We start from the raw sequence: 20,227 nt of genomic DNA, 5'->3' as shown, positions 1-20,227 counted from the left end.
CCTGAAACTGGACCCCGTTATCCGTGATCATGTGATGAGGCACTCCGAACCTGGTGATCAAGTGTTTTTCAATGAACTTTCTCATCTGCTTGGATCCCAGTTTGCTAAACGACTCTGCTTCTACCCACTTAGTGAAATAATCGATGGCGACTGCAATAAACTTATGTCCATTTGAAGCATTAGGCCTTACTTCGCCGATGATGTCAATGCCCCAGGCAGCGAATGGCCAAATAGGTGCTAGCACATGTAGTTCCATGGCCGGAAGATGACTGCAATCGCCGTGGATTTGACAATCGTGACATTTCTTCGCATACTCGTTACAATCTCTTTCCATGGTGAGCCAATAAAAGCCTTGCCTAATAATTTTCTTAGCTAGTACTGCTCCTCCCATATGGGCTCCACAAATTCCCGAATGTACTGATTCCATCACCTCGCGGGCTTCCCCCGCATCCAAGCATCTTAGTTGTAATCCATCAATGTGCCTTTTGTAAAGCAAGTCGTTATGGATGACGAACTGACGGGCTAGCCTTCTAATCACAACTTGATCCCTAGGTTCCGACTCTGCCGGATATGTTCCATCTTTCATGAAGTTCACGATATCGAAATACCACGGTTTTTCATCTGCCCCTAACAGCATTACGTCTTCGTAGCACGGTTTGTGAGATCTTCTCAATACCAATGGTTTCGAAGCAAGGTTCCGGGGGTTGTCCCAAACTGACACCAAAGTGGCCAAGACATCCGCCGCCTGGTTCTGTGCTCGAGGAATATGATAGAAACGACATTCCTTGAATCTTTGTGCCAACCCTCCTAGCTGATCTAGATACGGACGTAGCCTTTCTTCTCTCACTTCCCAGTTCCCTTGTGCCTGTTCGATGATCAACTTGGAGTCACCCCAAATTTCGACATATGATGCTCCCAGTGCTGCTAATGACTCCAAACCATAAATGCACGCTTCATATTCGGCCATATTATTAGTAAGAGAGAAGGATAACTTCTTCGCCATCGGGATTCTTTCTCCTTCCGGTGAGATAAGTAGTACTCCTACTCCGGCTCCACTCGAATTAACTGCTCCGTCGAAGAACATTTTCCATGGTGTGACTTCGATTGCGTTCAAATGTTCATCGGGGAAATCATAGCTTACTTCTTCCGCTTCCGCTTCTTCCGCTTCTTCGTCACATATTCAATGTCAAACTCGGACAAAAGCAACAACCATCGGGCTAACTTCCCCGTCAAGGATGGAGTTCGGTATAGATACTTCACGGGGTCCATCCGAGAAATAATGATCACTTTATACGATTGGAAATAGTGCCGCAGTTTCTTCATCAACCACACCACTGCCACACATGTCTTTTCGATCATGTTGTATTTGAGCTCATACTTTAGGAACTTCTTACTCAAATAATACACCGCGTGCTCCACACCGGTGTCTCCCTCTTGGGCCAACATTGCTCCAATAGATCGCTCTTCGATCGCTATATAGAGGAGAAGCGGCTTTCCCAGTTTAGGCGGTCTCAACACTGGCGGATTAGACAAGTAACTTCGGACACTCTCCAACGCTTGTTGACACTTATCATTCCAAACGACGGGTTGGTCTTTCCTTAGCAACTTAAAGATTGGCTCGCAGATTGCGGTGAGTCTTGCTATGAACCGGCTGATATACTGAACCTGCCCCAGAAACCCCCTCACTTCCTTCTCACTTCTCGGCGTTGGCATTTCCTTTATAGCCTTCACTTTATCGGGATCCACCTCGATTCCCTTATTTTCGATTACATAGCCTAAGATTTTCCCCGACGAAACGCCGAAAAAGCACTTCTTCGGGTTTAACCTTAGCTTGAATTCTGCAATTCGGGCCAAAAACTTCTCGAGTGCGGCAAAATGCCCTTCTCTTGTCTCTGATTTGACCATCATGTCATCCACGTAGACTTCTACCTCCTTGTGTATCATGTCATGGAACAGTGCCGTGGCCATTCTCTGATAGGTTGCCCCGGCGTTTTTCAAACCAAACGGCATCACTCTGTAACAGTATGTTCCCCACTCAGTTGTGAACGAGGTTTTCGCTTTGTGCTTTTCGGCCATCTGAACTTGCATGTAGCCCATGAAACCATCCACATTTGTGTGTAAGACGCTTGATGCTGCACTGTCGATCAATACATCGATATGAGGCAAGGCGAACTCATCCTTGGGGCATGCCTTGTTAAGATCTCTGTAATCCACGTACATCCTCACTTTGCCATCCTTTTTCGCAATGGGCACTACATTTGCGACCCAAGGGGGGTAGTCGATCACTTCGATGAATCCTGCTTCTAACTGCTTCTTCACTTCCTCTCTGATCTTATCTGCCCATTCGGGTCTCATACGTCGGAGCTTCTACTTTACGGGCCTCGCCTCGGGATATGTTGGAATACGGTGAGTTACGATTGATTGATCGATTCCAGGCATGTCTTCGTATGTCCACGCGAATACAATTTCGTATTTTTTAATTATTCTCTCAAATTCTTTTCTCTCTTCAATAGTTAATTCTTGAGCAATTTGTATAAGTTTAGGATTTTCATCCGTACCAAGATTGAAAGTTGACATTTCTATTGTATTGATTTCAAATGTAGGCATGTTATATGAATGAGAATGCATGGAATGATCATGATCAACATCAAGCAAGTAAGCAAAATCAGAATTCATTTCATTGATAGCGTGGGTGATTACATCATCAGACTCAAACAAAGCAGTAATACAATTTTCATCCTCAATATCTTCGGACTTCTCATATACTCTCGAGGTACTAGGCTCAATTTCAGCTCCTGTAGTCGCTTCAATGGTAATGACCTGCTCCTCGGCATTCGAATCCAGCATCATGATCTCCTCGACAAAGCAGCTTGCCTTTCCTTTGCCCCAGTCGGCGACGTCATTGAAGATTTCAAACCCTGGCAGAATCTTTCCTTCCGTGCTAGTCCACGACTCGGAGGTTCCCGAATATGGCTTTCCATGCCCCTCGCTTACAAAATGCTTCCTCAAGCCTATTTTTCCTTCTGCACTCATGTTGGATGGACTCCCCTGCTCATATCCCAAACCCCTCTGGGTTTTCTGACTTTTAAAATCCGGAAACTCCGACAACCCTTGATGGTGTGCTCCTAATCCCATTCCCGGGATGAAACCTCCCTTCATCATCTTCACCACATCGGTGGTCATGCTCGACTCGTAAATCCCAGAGACTTGGAATCCGGAGAAAAGTTGAGGCTCAATTCCCAATGCTGCCACCGAGCTCAGTTTCTCAGCTCTAATTGTAACTATCTCCTCCCCGAAGGGGAACTTAATCATTTGGTGGAGCGTGGAGGGTACACCTCCCAGCTTGTGGAACCAAGGGCGTCCCAACAACACAGCAAAAGTTACCGGGATGTCCAATACTGTGAACTCAGTCTCTTCCTCATGCGGCCCTACCTTCAATTTGGCCTTGAAAACTCCTTCAATATGTCTACGGCTGTCATCGTATGCTCTGATCACTGTTTCAGAAGCTGTCAAATCTCCTCTCTCCACTCCCAACTTGGACAAGAGCTTCAAAGGACAAACATTAATGGCCGATCCATCATCGACCATAACACAGCTAGTCTTCTTCCCATTGATTTCCGCTCGGATATACAATGGCTTATTGTGAGCCTTCCCCTCTTCTGGGAGATCCTCATCGGTAAATGTGATCTCAGTCCTCTTTCGGGCCATAATTGCCCCTACTAGTGCTGTCGGCTCGGTATCGGTGGAAATAACCAAATTCTGCAACTCTTTCATCAGATTTTCACGATGGTACCTAGAATGGCATAAAACTTCCCAGACCGTAGACTTAGCTTGCGTCTTCTTCAACTGTTCAAGCACTTGGTCGTCGGGCTTAAGAGCCGACCCTTCTCGAATCTCAGTCTCTACCATTGGTGCCTTTCCCTCGGCCACACGACCAAATCTCGTCATTACCGCAATTTCCAGCCCATCATCCGACTCGTCCCAAATGTTGATAGGGATCTTCCGATTGGCATCCTCCTCGTCCGAGGAACTCGCCCAAATGTCTACGACCATCAAATCCATGACGTGAGGAACACTCGGATTCAGGAAAAAGGGATCCGCTGATCCATACAAGGCCCAACCTATCAACTCGTCATAGTCACGGAGGGACACCCGGCTCATCCTCCTTGCGGCCAACGGAATAGCGCCTCGTTGTATGCACATAAGCTGCACCTTATCGCTCATTGTCTCATTACACTGCTCATAACGGTGCCTCCACCTCCTAGCATAATCCACAAAATGTTCCTCGGGGAATTGCCTAATCCTGTCCAAATCATCCAGGGATCCCGTCCACGGAATGTACATTTCGTATCTCGCCACAAAGGCATTTCTGAGTGGTACCCAATGACACATCTCTTCCTCCGACAGACCCTGATGCCACAATAAGGCTTCTCCCATCAAGGTTTTCGGAAAATGTTCATGCAACTCACACTGTGGGAATCTAGCGTTATACATATGATCGCGGAATATCCTCGCATGCTCTACAGGATCCCGGTATCCACCATACCTAGGCATTGCTAACACCGCATCAGGTGTTTGGTAAGACGGGGAATCAGGAGTTTGCTCTGCTAGCATCCATACCGTATGTTCCTTGATAAATCTCTTCGTCATAGCTGCCCAATCGGTCTTAACATACATCGGCAGCGACATGTACCACATCAGCGGTTTACCCATCAATGAATTACAAAACAAGTTAGTGATCTCTTCCTCTTTGAAATCCAAGGCTGTCATAGTCGACAAATAGAAGTGAAGGTGCTCCATAGGGTCCTTATTGCCGTTATACTTGCTCACCCTTGGCAATGGACGCTTGATGGGTCCAATCTGCATTGCAAAGTGCTCCGCGGTTCTATCCTCAGCTCTCTGATACTTTTCAAGAAACAAATCCGACAACCGATCCCAATCGTGCTTGCAAGAGTCGGGCAATGAATGGAACCATTGCAAAGGCTCACCTACCAGCGAATGGTGGAACCACTGAGCAATTTCATCTACCCCGAAGGATTCAATCAACATGTCGTGCATATACTCACGCAAGTGCACTTTGGGATCCCTTCCTCCACTGAACAAACCCAAATTTGGCACGATAGTCCGAGACGCCCCTTCACCGGTCTCTTCGGCACTATCCTCGTCGTATGGTGCTCCACCATCCGATCCCTCCTCCATTGGTTCTTCCTCTTGTTCCTCACCCAAGAAGGACACATACAAACCATTTGCCATATTGCTTCTTTCGACGGAGTCCAACAACTCCTCTACATCTTCCTCAAAAGATTCCATTACTACAGTTTTCGTCAAACCAACTCCGATCACGCTCACCCTATGATTAAGCAATGGATTGCGCCTAACGGAAGGGTTTGCTGACGAAGGATCAGCTATCTTATTCTCCTCAATCAAATCTTGGATTTCGTGTTTCAGCCTCTCGCAATTCTCAATTGTATGTCCATAACTGCTGTGGAAATCACAGTACCCTCTAGCCTGAATTTGCGGAGTAGGTTGAGCTTTGTTATACGGGGTAAGGGCTTTCAACAATCCCTTTTTCTGCAGACGCTCGAAAACTTTAGCATAGGTCTGATCGAACTTGGCGAACCGCCTCTTTTCAATAGCATTAAGATCAACCACTTTCACTGCCGCAGATTCCGTACTCGCGCTAGGCCCTCCGGCACTATATCCAGACTTCGTCCACTTGGTATAAGCTTTCTTCGGCTCCCCATCGCCTTCGACAGTCAAGGCACAACTATACATCTGATTGAAATCTGTGAACGGCATATATCTCAACTCATTCTTAATATACGGCAACATATTGCCAATCACCATTCGGATCTGATCTTGCTCAAGCGGCTTCTGTTTCATGACCGCGGCCTTAGCCCTCCATCTCTTCACGAAGTCTGAAAGGGATTCCCCAGCCTGCTGCTTAGTGCTCTCTAACTCTTTCAAAGTGACTTCCAACATGGTGTTAAAACTATACTGAGCGATGAATGACTTCGCTAACTCCTTCCAATCCTTCTTTGTCACCATTGGCAGCGCATGGAACCATGTGAGGGCAGCCCCCTCCAGGTAAGTGTTAAACAGCCCCAAGACTTGATCCTCGATCAGGATCGTGTGCTTCATTACCGCAACGTACTGATTCATATGAGCGGTGGGATCTCCAGTTCCATCGAACTTTTTCATGTCGGGGAGACGAAATTTCAGAGGCAAAGCTGTTGCCGTCAAGCAATTCTTCAAGTTATAGAAATCCTGACTTCCGGAGCTTCCTCCGCGCAAGTCCTGCACTTCATGTGTGATGTGTTGCCTCCACTCCTCTTCCTTAGCTTTCTCCTTCTCTAACTGTTTTCGGACATAATCCTGATAATCCTCCTCATTCCCAAAGCGAGGGCCATCGTTCACCTCATTCTCAGCACGCTTACTACCACTCTTATTGTCCTTCAGTGCTAACTCAGCTAGCTGGGCCAAGATTGCGGCCAGCTGGTCGTTGATATTGTTCACAGAATTCTCTAATTCAGCCACCTTCTCGTCGGTTGCAGACATACTGACGGAAGACTGAGTATAATCGGATGAAGATGATTCAGGAGCCACAACTACTGATTCGGAACTGTCTACTCGCAGCTGATCAAACTGTCTGACAAGCCGATTACTCTTGCAAAACCACAACCGCTTAATGATGACGTCTGCGCGAACGGTATCCATTAGTATGTATGCATGATTTCATATGCATGATTCGTGGTGTGTGCGTTTATTTATTTACGATTATAAGATAAGAAGAACAAACGTTAGTTCTATTTACATGTATCACAACATCTCTCTTCCACCCTTATTCCTCCACACACTCGTTGGTCCAGGTCTCTTTCCTAGGATTTTGGTTTTTTGGCTCACATTGCGGTCCAGGGGACGCGTGATGCCGTCGATTATTGCGGGAAAATAAATCATTCATCAGACAATACAGTTCGTTTTGACGTATCCACGTTCAGTGACTAAGAAATCGACCAAGTTGAATTGTTCTTTCAGAATAACTCGTCTGTCGTCCTTTCGTGAGACGCATTAATTCGGGTTTTGACTCCCTTTGAGCGCATCTCAGTTTTTAGACGTGGTTCGAGTTATTCTTCTAGTCCAATCGTTCGTGATTGTCAATGACTCGTTCCCTTTTGTTCGCGTGGGTTCGTGTCTCGATTTTTGGATTACAACGGGACCTTTTGGATCTATCGAGAGACGTAACCACGTGTTTATTTAGTGATGGAATCACTTTTGGATTTTATTTTAGGGAACGGATTCATCGCGTAACGTGTTTGTTCTTAGCGTCGAGAATTCGTTTGCTCATTTTGCTACATGAAAAGACGGCGAGTCTTATTTTGAGCGCACGATAATCTTTCGGCTAATTACAACTCTTTGTTCCTCCCAATCCACGGGATATATCATCTCAGTGTGGTTATAGAAAATAAACGTTTCGTTGAATCGCGTGTTTATTCGAGGCGAGGATATCACCGTTTTCCTTCCTTTAGGCACGATTTCAGCAAACACGTACATCGGGCCATATTTCTTGCAGTTTTGGTAACGGTCGAAATGATCGAGTCGTTAGTCAAAAACCCGCAGTCTCATCCATATGGCGCAATTATATGGTTTGGCTTGATTCGGCTTCGAGATTTTAAACGGGGTATACACTCGTTCGAGGCACGTATTCAACGGTATTGGTTTATTTTCTTTAACTACTCGCGGGACTAACATATATCGTAGATTCAGAATGATTTTGGTCGATTAGTTCATTTTTCTTTTCTTTATTTTCTTAGTCATTTGTACGGGCACATCCATTTCTCTTAAGAACGACACGAGGCATAACGTAAAAGCTTGTCTTTCATTCGGAAGGGACGGGCTACTTGTGCGAAACTTTTCACGTTACAATAAGGTCGTTCGAAACAGAAATGTCCTTCGTTTTCGTTTCATCGTGATCTCGTTTTATCCTAATTTATTTAAAGAATGTGAATAACGGCTACCGTTAATATAGTCTTTTGTATCGAAATGTAATTATCCTTAACACCGAACCGATTCATACTAATACGTGCTTACGTAATAACGTATTTCCTGAACACGTGCCTTCGTCGGGACATCGAAAGGGACAAGGTGGGTCGTATATGTTCATTCATATGAGATGACTAAGTCGTCTTTAGTTCAAATCATTTCGATGTTTTAGGGTAACTAGTATGTCGATTCATGAGTATATATTAACGCATCGTCTCATTTTCTTTACATAGTTTAGGATTAGACACGTATCATGGCGGTTTGAAAACACGAACTGATTCATTTATCACATCAAAAATAGTAACGGGTAATCCTATGGAAACTTCTAAGGCTACTATATGCTGACACGGCTGACCGCGGGACCTCACAGGACCGCACAGATTCGCCCCTAACGAATGGATGGGGACCCTCTGGCGCCTTACTGTAAGGGGGAACTTACGCTATCCTCTTTCGAGCGACGAATGGACTCTCGCTAGAGGTTTCGCGGAAATTACCCAAAGGGTTTGCAATAATGCTCGTGAATGCATACGAAAAGAAGTAAAACGATCCGTCCCCGTTAAGGGCTTAGTGCATGCCTTCCGGAATCAAATTTCTCGCTTCCCCAGCAGAGTCGCCACTTGTTAGACGAGGTGCCGCGGCCTAATCTCCCGGGCGGACCGGGGGGGGTGGACAACCTCATGGCGACGTAAGCGGTGATTGGCGCCGAAAGCAACCAATCGTGGAATCAAGCTGCTCGGCAGGGCCGGAGCTCGGAGATATGGAAGAGTCGCCACCCACGAATGGGAAAATGAACACCGATCCCTTGCGGGAGACCGGTGTGGGTTCGGGAAACTTGGGTACGAGCCGAGAAGGCTACCTCCTTTCCGGAGAAAGGCTACTAGGCACCCCGACATCGCCCGGTTATGAACCACCGGCCTCCTACTCAGCATGTTAGGCGATAACGGACTAATCGTATACTTCTTTAAGTTTAAAATTCATTTGAAACCCTTTTCTTTCTCTTTTTGGAAACCATTTTGAGCATATGATATTAAAAAGCCACATCAGTAAAGAATCACCCATTTATGTTTATACATACACAGAGAGGGGGAAGAAAGAAGTGATTTATTTACAACCGTATTTAAATGTTATATTGTGTGTCTATTCTACATTAACTTATTTTCCCAAAACGATGTTTATTACATGGTTCGCACCTTAATCGCCGTTGGAACGATTTAGGTGCGTTTTAAAACCCCGTTTGATGAAGCTTACCCGAATCGCCGTTGGAACGACTCGAGTAATTAAAAACGTTAAAGTAAAAGCCTTTTAATAAGAAAACGTGGTTAAACATACAAGTCAATTTTATTTTGTACAAATTCATTAAGAAAGCGATTCAAAATCTCCATTATCAACAAAGAAAACGATTTTGATTACAATGTTCGCTTAATCCGTCGTTGGAACGGACTAAGGTTTTAAAACGTGGTGTTTTGAAGACGATTTGAAATATCAACCAAAATGACTCTATTTATCTACATTAGAGATCTAAGAAAGCTCATTAGCTTAAATAATTTAATTGAAAATTCTCTTTTTGTGACTTATTTTCCCCACTTATTTAATGGACTCTCTAACTATTATAATTACATCAATAAACACATTTAGGCCCAAAAATTAATTTTTCCAAGTGAAGCCCATTTGAAACATGGACTTATAAATGACCAAAAGAAATAAAGAAAATAATATAGATATATATTTACACATTTTAGCCCAAAAGACATAAAATAAGAGTAAAAGAAAATATACTATCTAATACATATATAAGAAAGAATAATGAAAATAATATATTTATACTTTAAACATAAGAAAATAGTGAATGAAATTCATAAATAAGAAAATAGCATTTATCACTCAAAACAATTTTATTTAACAATAATTAAGATAACCCAAATATACCCCAAAACTATATATATACATAACTAATATAATCCTAATGTCAAAAAGACTATATGTTCATCCCCCAATATCTACTAATTATCTCCCAAAATATCCAAGTAAATAACATTTAAAATAGAATTTAATGTAATTTAAATGAATAATAATAAAAAAAGAAAGTAATATGTACCTATATAAAAAATTAGAATAAAAATGGAATACCAATGTCCTAAAATAATTATATATGTTAAAGTTTTAAAACAATTTGAAAAGAATATATTACATAATTATATATATATATATATTAAGGATTAAAAGTCTAAAAGTTAAGAAAAATGGACTGAAATGGTATTTTTTACATTTTGGCAGATTTACGACGGAAAATCCGTTGGTAAACAGCCTTTAGTGACAGAATTGGTGAATTACAACAGCACTCCCATATTTTCCAGATTTGTTCAAAACCTTTAAATTAAATCTAATTCAATCGTTTTGGACTTCCGAACTACCAAAGATGGATCATAGTCGAAAACGGAAGTTCCTAAAACGATGTTTTTATTTTAAAACGTTATTTGTAAACCTCTTTTAAATTAAAAAAACTTATAATTACAACATTTTCGATACCCGAACTACCTTTTTATCGGATCACGGTTCGTATTGGGATATCCAAAACGAGGTTTTTATTTTAAAACAAAACCGAATTTTATTTAACGCGAAACGAAAATTAAATAAATACGCTAACTAAATAAAACGTGACAAAATAAATAAATGACTAAAGGAATAAAAACTATAGCATAAAAATAAATAGAAGGAGAGAAATAAATTAAATAAAATAAAGAGTCTAGTCCTCGGATAATACCTTTGATTCGGTATCTGACAGTCGAAGCCGATTGATTCCACGAACCGCGAGCTCTCGATTTTAATAAAAATTTAGTAAAAATTGAAATTAGGAAATTTGGAATTTTTGAGAAAAAAAAATATTTTTCTCAAAAAAAATCCACTCTCTCTCTCTAAAAATGTTTAGAGTGAGAAAGTTTTTCCCCCAAAAAGGCCTCCTCCCCCTTTTTTCCTTGGGATCCGTGCCCTTATATAGGGAAACGGGTCCCGGAACTTTGGGCGACGCCCAAATAAAATTGGGCGTCGCCCAAAGTTGTTGGGCGGCCGCCCAAGGCATGTTGGGCGGCCGCCCAACACTAAGTTGGGCGGCCGCCCAACATTGTTGGGCGATCGCCCAACGGTGTTGGGCGAGCGCCCAACGCAACGTTGGGGCGCCCGCGCCCAACCATCGTTGGGCGTTCGCCCCATGTTCGTTGGGCGTTCGCCCGACGTGGTTGGGCGCTCGCCCGACGACCTTCAGGGCGCGCCTCGCGCCATCGGGCACGCGCACCCCGCGGCCGCCGAGCGCGCGTATCGCGCCGTCGGACGCTCACACGTCGCGGCCGCCGAACGCGCGCTTCGCGCCACCGGGCGCGCACGCTCAATGGCCCACGAGAGCGCGCACCGTGCCACCAGACCCGGGCATTATTCGGACGTCAGGGGCGTGCCACTCGCGATGCGTCCGACGGACGCCGAGCGCACGTCCCGTGCCGCCGAGCGGGCGTTCGACCATTGTCGTCCGCGTGCAGGATGCCGCTAAGCACCTGTGCCCTGCCGTTAATTTTCTTTGCTTATTATTCTTTATATTTTTTTTCAAAAACTTCCGGAACCAATCGCTTCGACCGTCTTATTTCAGGTTTTCGTCACAGGTCCTCCGACTCGGTGTCTACAACTGGATTGGGGCAGACTCGGTGTTGAAATCCGGGGGACGATTCTGATCCACAGATGCACGTGTCCTTCACCTCCCCTATCTCTTAGCCACCATCCAGGGGCCAAAATTCCTCCCATCTCCTTGGATCCCTCCTTCTTTCGCTTTAACAGTTTCAATAACCTCTTCCCTCATCTTCTCCCTTTTAGGGCAACCTTCATACGTATGTCCAAACATACCACACTCATGACAAATATTATATAACCCTTCATACTCAATAAAATATACCGCATTCTAAACACAGAATTTAGACAAGAGGGGTCTGGCCAGGTCAATGTCAATGCAAACCCTTGCAAACTTGCCTCTGACAGCTCCAACAGTAGTTTTATCTACATGATGAACTTTGCCCACTAACCCCCCTATCGTATTAAGAAAGGCTTCATTATAATATTCTATTGGTAGGTTAGGAAACCTGACCCAAGTCAGAATTCTACTCACCGAACAATCATAAGGATTGAAGTTAGGGGTCCATAGCCTTAAGGCCAACACTTGATTGGAAATAATATAAGGTCCACCATTAATTACCGCGTTATAATCCTCCGCCCGGGTAAATTTAATCACATAGTAATCATTTTTCAAGTCAGTAATACTGACTTTTCCTTTCTTAGCCCACTGAGCCTGGATTCGTTGGGCGAAATAATTAAAACTGATCTTTTTACCAAGCACCGTAACAATTAAGGATAACTTCCATTTCGCCCTAAAAGCCCGCTTATCTGCCGAGGATAGACGAATCACAGGGCATAACGGATCGTCATTTCCATCACCCTCCTCGTCAGAATCAGAACAGAACTCATCTGAGTCATCCTCCATAAATCCTTCCTCAAAACACGGCTCCTCCTCTACCACTCCCATGACCGTATCCTTCCATGACATTCCCCCTATTCCTGGAGCAGAAAAATTTATCACATTCTTAGACCTAGGAGACTCATTCCCCACAGACGGGCCTTTGACGGTGCCCTCGTCAAATTGAGCATGAGCCCCCCTACTAGTCAGATAACCATCCAACTCTCTACCGCTGGCCGGGGCCTGAGACCCTCCTGCTCTAGCACCCGCCAGCTCTTCTCTGCCCGTAGCCCGCAGGCCGCTCGCCTCCTGCACTATCAACAGCTCACTCTCCCTTCCCATTGGCATGGAACCAGCGCCTTCTGTGCCTATCCCACTACTCACATCCAAAGCCTCCAACATCACAGGTCTTTCCTTCAACGCCACCTCCCCTGCACTAACCACACCGCCCTCGCCCCCCCCTCTGCCTTGCCCCCTTCTCTTCCGGCAAACCACCACCCTCGCCTCTCCTTCCCTGCGGCTCTCTCTCACCCCCCTGCATAGAAACCGGACGGCGCACACCATCCCCAACCAGACTGGCGTCGCCTAAAACGGCAGCACACAAGGCCGCCGATCTCCCACGGCTTACCTCCCCCTCCCTATCCGACCACAGATCCTCAACCCCCGCCTTCCCCGCCTTCCCCGCCTCCCGATCCGACCACCCCGCCCTAGGCCGCTCCCCTCCTCCGCCTGCCGGACCCCTTTCCGATGACCTATCCTTAACCCGTTTCTCCTTCATCGCCAATCGCTTCCTTTGTCCAGCCACGTCAGCAATATTTCAAATGTATTTTTATTATTTAATTCTTCAGTATTCTAATAATTTAATACTTATTCATTCATATTATAATAAAATAAATAGAAAAATAACTTAGAAAAATTATATGTAAAATATTGTCTTTTTTATTTTATATTATATCAAATCTCATGAGGGCTGTAAGTGACATTTTTTTTTTCTTTATTTTGAGAGTATTTAATTTCAATGGGCACACTCATATTATTATTATAAAACGCTTGTAGTGTGAAAGGGATCTTTGAGAAGAGAACTAAAATTTTAATTATTTTTTTGTTATTGTGAAGTGTGATAGCTGATTTTGTGGTTATTCTTGTTTGTTACAATAATTGTAAGGATTTACTCTTACGTCATAAAATATACAGTATGGGAAAAGTTCAAAGGAAAAAAAAAATATACTTTGTTTTCATCTATTTACAAATATAAAAATGTGATGTTTTTTTTTTATAAAATAAGGCACGGGATTTACTGAGGTTACTATAAAGTCAAAAGTTATATTATCAATTCAACATGATATAACATCATGTCAATATGACATATTAGTAAAAGTTAATATTTTTTAACAGAGTCAATAAATTAATGTATTACGTGATTAAAGACTAATAATATTATTTTTTCACTAACAGTGTAAAACATATTTTCTCTTTTACAAATAAAAATATCAATATCCTTTAATTATAAATGATGAAACCCAAATATTTTTTTTTTACATTTCCTATTATATTACATATATATAGTAAAAAATAATTATAACAATTGAATTGATGATTGTTAAGATTTCAACTTTTACAATTAATATATATATATATTATGGATAATTTAGTCTTCACTTCTAAAACTCTTGAATTGAGAAACTAGGAGTATTTTTCTGTTAACTTACTCTTTAAAAATAATATAAACAATTGAATTTTACTATTTAAGACATTACAATACATATCATTTTTAACAATACTTCAACTTGAAGCTATCATTCTTCTTAATTGGAAAGTTAGTCCGTCATATCCATATCCCAAATGGTGAGATCATCAATGACCATTAACGTAGGGTTATAGAGACGGTGACGGGATATCAAAGTCATGATAAATCTTGGTGAAGACAAGCAGCTCCATGCAGGAGTTCGAGGAGCTCTAAGAATGACAAAGAGCGAACTCTGGCAGAACATCCTCCACACCCTCATAAGAGGAAAGCATAACCTCATCTCCATATATTGGGTATAAAAATCCAAATAACCTCGGCAGTCGGTACCTACTCGATAGCTGGGGGAAGAGGTATGAATGTCCATCCTTTGAAGATCGGGATAATCTTCAACGAATGATCTAATATTCACCTCAATCATGGATGCTCTTCAGCATGTAAAAGAACCTTCTCCGTCTTCTTCTTCCCAGCGGATTTGTCCATTTTGGAGGTTTTCTTAAGTTTTCTTAAGGTTTTGTTTGTTTTGTTTTTAGGAGACATAACTAGGAAAAGGAAAGCAATGGAAAATGGAATAGAAGAAACACTTACACTTGAAAGTCGAAATTACTAAGAAAAGTTCCAACAAAAGGCCAAATAAGAAAGAGAGTGGAAAACAACCCTCAACAACAAAAACCCTACCTTTTTATACTGTTGGAAAGATAGTCGAAATGATGGACGTTATCATTACTTATTTGTAATGATTAAAGGGGCATTAAATGCCTCTGACACACTACACTAAAAATCATAGTATTGCGCCACGTGGCATACAAGGAGAAGTCATCTTCAACTCGAAAGACTCTCAGAAGCACAAAAAAATGTGTCTTGACAATTGCATTTGTGAGCGCATGAGAAAGGTAAATCAACCGTCAAGAGCACGCATAATCTCCTTATTAGTTCTCCATTTCCCAACAAACTTCCAAAAATACCAAAATGCAAATTCCTCTCTAACACCTTATCAGGAAATGACAAATACAACGATCCATGAAGCCAATGCTTTCTCATCCTGAAGAACGATAAATTAGCCTCAGAGAATACATCTGTTATCAAGCAAATATAACTTTGTCACGTCAAACTAAAGATAAAATGCACAATGTCCCATTGTCCTCAAATACAGCAAAACGACTGTGTATTAGAAGATTGACTTGGAAAGCCTTGCCAAGCCTAGTCAAAAATCAAGCCATTATCGTAATCATTCCCGATCCTGGGAATCACAGGCCAAATGAATTTGAGGGATATTAGACCTTCGATATATGAACTCACCTCCTCCTATCAATAGGAAACCTGTGGTCCATCTCGCTCCTCAATCTGTAAACCGTCTTCTACAGCTCAACCAGTATAAGTAGAGTAAGTTTAGCTCGAGGTAAACAAGTTTATATATACACATACACACATTAAGCTTGCATTATAGCTTTAATATACTAATTGTGATCATCCTTCAGTCTCTCTACGAACTGACTTAGGTATCGAAGTGGATTTTCTGTATAAACGTCCTCCCTTTGACCTTATTTGTAGGTAGTAAGTCAACTTTTAAAATTTAACCACATCAATAATTATCTATTAGATAGTTAATTGATCATTTTAAACAAGTTTTTAGAGTAAATACAACTTTTAGATAGTTAACTTTTTTAAGTGGAGAGAGATAAAGATATATTAACCCTTCAGAATTAATTAACTTTGATGTTAATATCTTTCACATGATTATAAATGGGCAAGTTCCGTGAGGGAATGGTCAAAAGTCATGAATCAAAATTGCAATAATGCTCAATTATATCCAATGGTAACAAACATACCACCTTTGGATAGGATAATCTTAATAATTATGAAATATCAACCAATTATATGAGGTTTCTTACATCAAGAAGTAAATATGTCAATCATAAAATATCCAGCCAACAAAGTTAACAAAACACGAAATGTTTACTTTTTTACTTCTAAAAAATTTAGTATTTCATCAGCAATGTCAACTTAGTTAGTTAAAAGCTCAAACTGATAGTTAAAACTCATTTATAGATTTTAGGTGTCGTTCGGTTTACGGAATAGAATGAAATGGAATAGAATAACTATTCTAAAGGAATAGAATAGCAAAGAATGGAATATAAATTCATAGGAATAGTTATTGCTATGTTTGGTTGGTGGAATAAGATAGAATAGAATAAATAAATTAAATACAATATTACCCTCAAATGTAATGTCTTATTTCTTTTAAAATTTTAATTATTACTATAAATTATTCAAATATTTAATATATATTATTTTAAAAAATATATAAAAACACAGAAAACTGTGACATATGAAAGACGGAAAAAATACGAATAATAGAAAAAAACATTAAAAACGAAAAAACAATAAACACATAAAAAACAGAAAATTGTAAAAACACAAAAAAATAGGTAGAAAACAGTAAACATAAAATGTAAAAGCGTAAAAAAAAACATTAAAAACACAAAACAAAAAAAAAATGAAATAAAAATAGACAATGGTGAAAACACGAAAAAAAATATAAACATGTTAACACACAAAAAAATATGCAAACGGTAAAACACAAAAAGAAATAGAGACGTGGAAAGCTATGAAAACGCAAAAATAGGAAAAACGTGTAGAAAAAATCCATGAAATTAAGAAAATGCAAAAAAACACAAAAAAAAATGTGAAAAGATGTGGAAAACACGAAAATTTTAAAAACACGAAAATCTGAAAAAATACGGAAAACAGAAGAACGTGAAAACACAAAAAAACGTGCAAATTTGTTTAAAACACAAAAAGTGAAAAAATTCGAAAATCATAAAAAGTAAAAAATACTAAAAACAGAAAAACATGACAATACGTGAAAAACACGATAACGTAAAAAAAGCGAAAACACGAAAACGTGAAAAATGCATTTATTACGTTTTTTTATATTTTCATGTTTTTTGCATATTTTTATGTTTTTTCGTGTTTTTCAAGTTTTCTTGTTTTTCGCGTTTGTTCACATTTTCTTATTTTTGGCGTTTTGTCCCGTTTTCGTGTTATTCACATTATTGTATTTTTTTCGTTTTTTCGCGTTTTCGATTTTTTTCGCGTTTTTGTATTTTTAGTATTTTGTTACTTTTTCGTGTTATTCACGTTTTTTTATATTTTTTCATGTTTTCATGTTTTGTTTGCGTTTTTCGCATTTATCGCGTTTTAAATGTATTGTCACGTTTTTGTGTTTTAGCATTTTTTACATTTTTTGTGTTTTTCGTATTTTTTTTACATTTTTGTGTTTTTTGTATTTTTCACGTTTTTGTACATTTCGTGTTTTGTAACTTTTTCGCGTTATTCATATTTTGTTTTTTTGTGTGTTTTTTTTTTTGCGTTTTCTTGTTTTTCACGTTTTCATGTTTTTCGCTTTTTTTGTGTGCATATTCCCGTGTTTGTAACGTTTTTAAGTTATTCATGTTTTTCGTGTTTCATATTTTTCGTATTTTTACAAATTTCAATGTTTTCCTCATTTTTCTATTTTGCACGTTTTTTATCGTATAAATTATGGATTCATCAAAATATATAGGATTTGAAAAATTGGCTAGAGAGAAGATTGAGCATTTAATATAGGGTAATTTTGTAAATTATAAAAATATAATATTAGGATAAATTGAAGAATAGCTATTCCATGAAAACAAGAAATAGGGATTCCATGAAATAACTATTCCATCAAAAATATTGAACTAAAGGTGAGAATAGCTATTCTTTAGGAATAGTTATTCTTTAGGAATAGTTATTCTATTCCCCTTCTATTCCGCGAACCAAACGAGCCTTTATATTAATCTTGCCATTTTAATTCTCTAAAATGTTTTTAGTGATGTGAAAACAAGAGAAAATGAAATGAATGGCCGAGTAATATATTTAGTTGAATTTTATGAATATAAATAACAAATTTAAAATAAATAAAAGCATATATTCAATATCCAAAATAAAAAGAAACTCCAAAAAAGAACAACTTCTCTTATGAAAAAGAAATAATTGAAAAATAGAAAAGGAATAATATTCACATCGTGTGGAAGCCACACGTCAGGATTGGACCATTACCAATTATCAACATGTAGTATGTACCTAATTATTGGGTTACTTACTGTGGGCCACGTCATCCCATAAATAATACAACAACAACAACAAAGCCTTAGTCCGAAATGATTCGGGATCGGCTAACATGAACCATCATATAAAACCGTGAAAATCAAGTCGTGTCAGCGACACAGATTCGCTCCCTCCACTCCGTCCTATCCACTACCATATTTTCCTCAATTCCCAATAAACTCATATCACTCTCGATCACCCTCCTCCAAGTTTGCTTAGATCTTCCCCTAAATAATACGTAAATATAAAATTCTAAAGCTAAAATATTTTATTTATATATCATTGCTTTGGATTTGTATATTCCTTCACCATTGAATATTGGGATAACGTGACTCCGATGTTCAATTTTTTCTTTAAAATTTAAAATGATATAATTTACTTTTAATGTTGATAATTAAGAATAATTTTACTCTTAATGTTATCTAGTTGGGTCGATTTCAGATATTATTATAAAACACAGATATTTTATATTATATTCCTTATTCTGCACCAATTATACCAATTCGTATAAAAAAATTCATATTTTATGTGATTTAATAATAGAACTGGAAGTTAATATTTATTAATTCGGTAAAATATTTTGAATTTTTTTTATCCAACTCGTAAAATAGATAGTATATTTTGATTTTTTTTTCACGTCTAATCATATATTTATGATCTGTCACTGATGAGTAATAAAATGACTCAAATGTATAGTGCAGATGACAAGATTTATAACCGAAAAGCCAGTTTGATAAATTATTTCTAAAATTGACCCAACTTGATAACGTTGTGAGTAAAATTGCTTTTGGCTGCTAAAGTTAAAGCTAAAATTGTACCATTTTAAACCTTAAAAATAAAATTATTTTTTACTCTAAATATTAGATGTATTTTTACACTTTATCTCTTAGTATATTTATTGTTGAGCCGGTTTGTTTCTCTTCTTTCCATTTGATGTTGGTTTTTCTTTGATGTTTGTTATTAATTAAATAGTTAATATATATGTTAATTGATTTTTTGTTTTTTTTGGTACTAAAAGCAACTATTTTAAATTTTTATAAGAAAGTTGAAATATTTTATTTTATAAGAGTTTAATATTTTTTAAAGAAAGTTGAAATCTTCTTGTATCATTAAAAAAAAATACAGATTCACTTTCGATATATAAAATTATACAAATTTACTTTAACGTTTCGAAATCAATTATATTTCTATATGATAAAAAAAATTCATATATTATTAACATTTTTTTTAATTTTTACCTGTGTTATTAATACTAATAACTAAATATGTTAAAAATATTTGTTGTGTTATACGTGACATACTTAGCTGTTGTTACAAGTTGTTTATATTAATAACATAATAAATATTTTTGACATACTTAGATATTGGTATTAATGTAAACATTTTAGATATAATTGATATTTGTAAAATTTGATGTGATAATTAAATTACAGTCAAATTATTCCATTCAAATACAAACTTCCCCATAAGCGATAGGGACAAATTTAGACTATATCCCTTTTTAAAAATGTTATTATGTGTTTGCTTAAATATTATAAGGTGTGTTAGGAATATCCGATACATGTCGAATATTACCACCCGTAAAGAAAATGGGTTGAATAAGGGTTATGTGGGTATTAGGGTTAAAATCCAATTACTAGTTAGATAGCTTTAACCCTAGCCCTAACCTTAATCTCATAGTTATAATTACGAACCCATAGAGACGAAAAAATGGCCCTCTCTTCCTCTTCTGTGCCATCGGCACCGCCATCCCATCTCACCCCTCAATCGTTCTTTCTTAGTTTGTAAATGATTGTCTCTTCTCCTAGTGTATCTCGGTGCAG

This window comes from Euphorbia lathyris, chromosome 6 (genome assembly GCF_963576675.1).
Source record: "Euphorbia lathyris chromosome 6, ddEupLath1.1, whole genome shotgun sequence".
Lineage (NCBI taxonomy): Eukaryota > Viridiplantae > Streptophyta > Magnoliopsida > Malpighiales > Euphorbiaceae > Euphorbia > Euphorbia lathyris.
Note: the sequence above shows the minus strand (reverse complement) of the source record.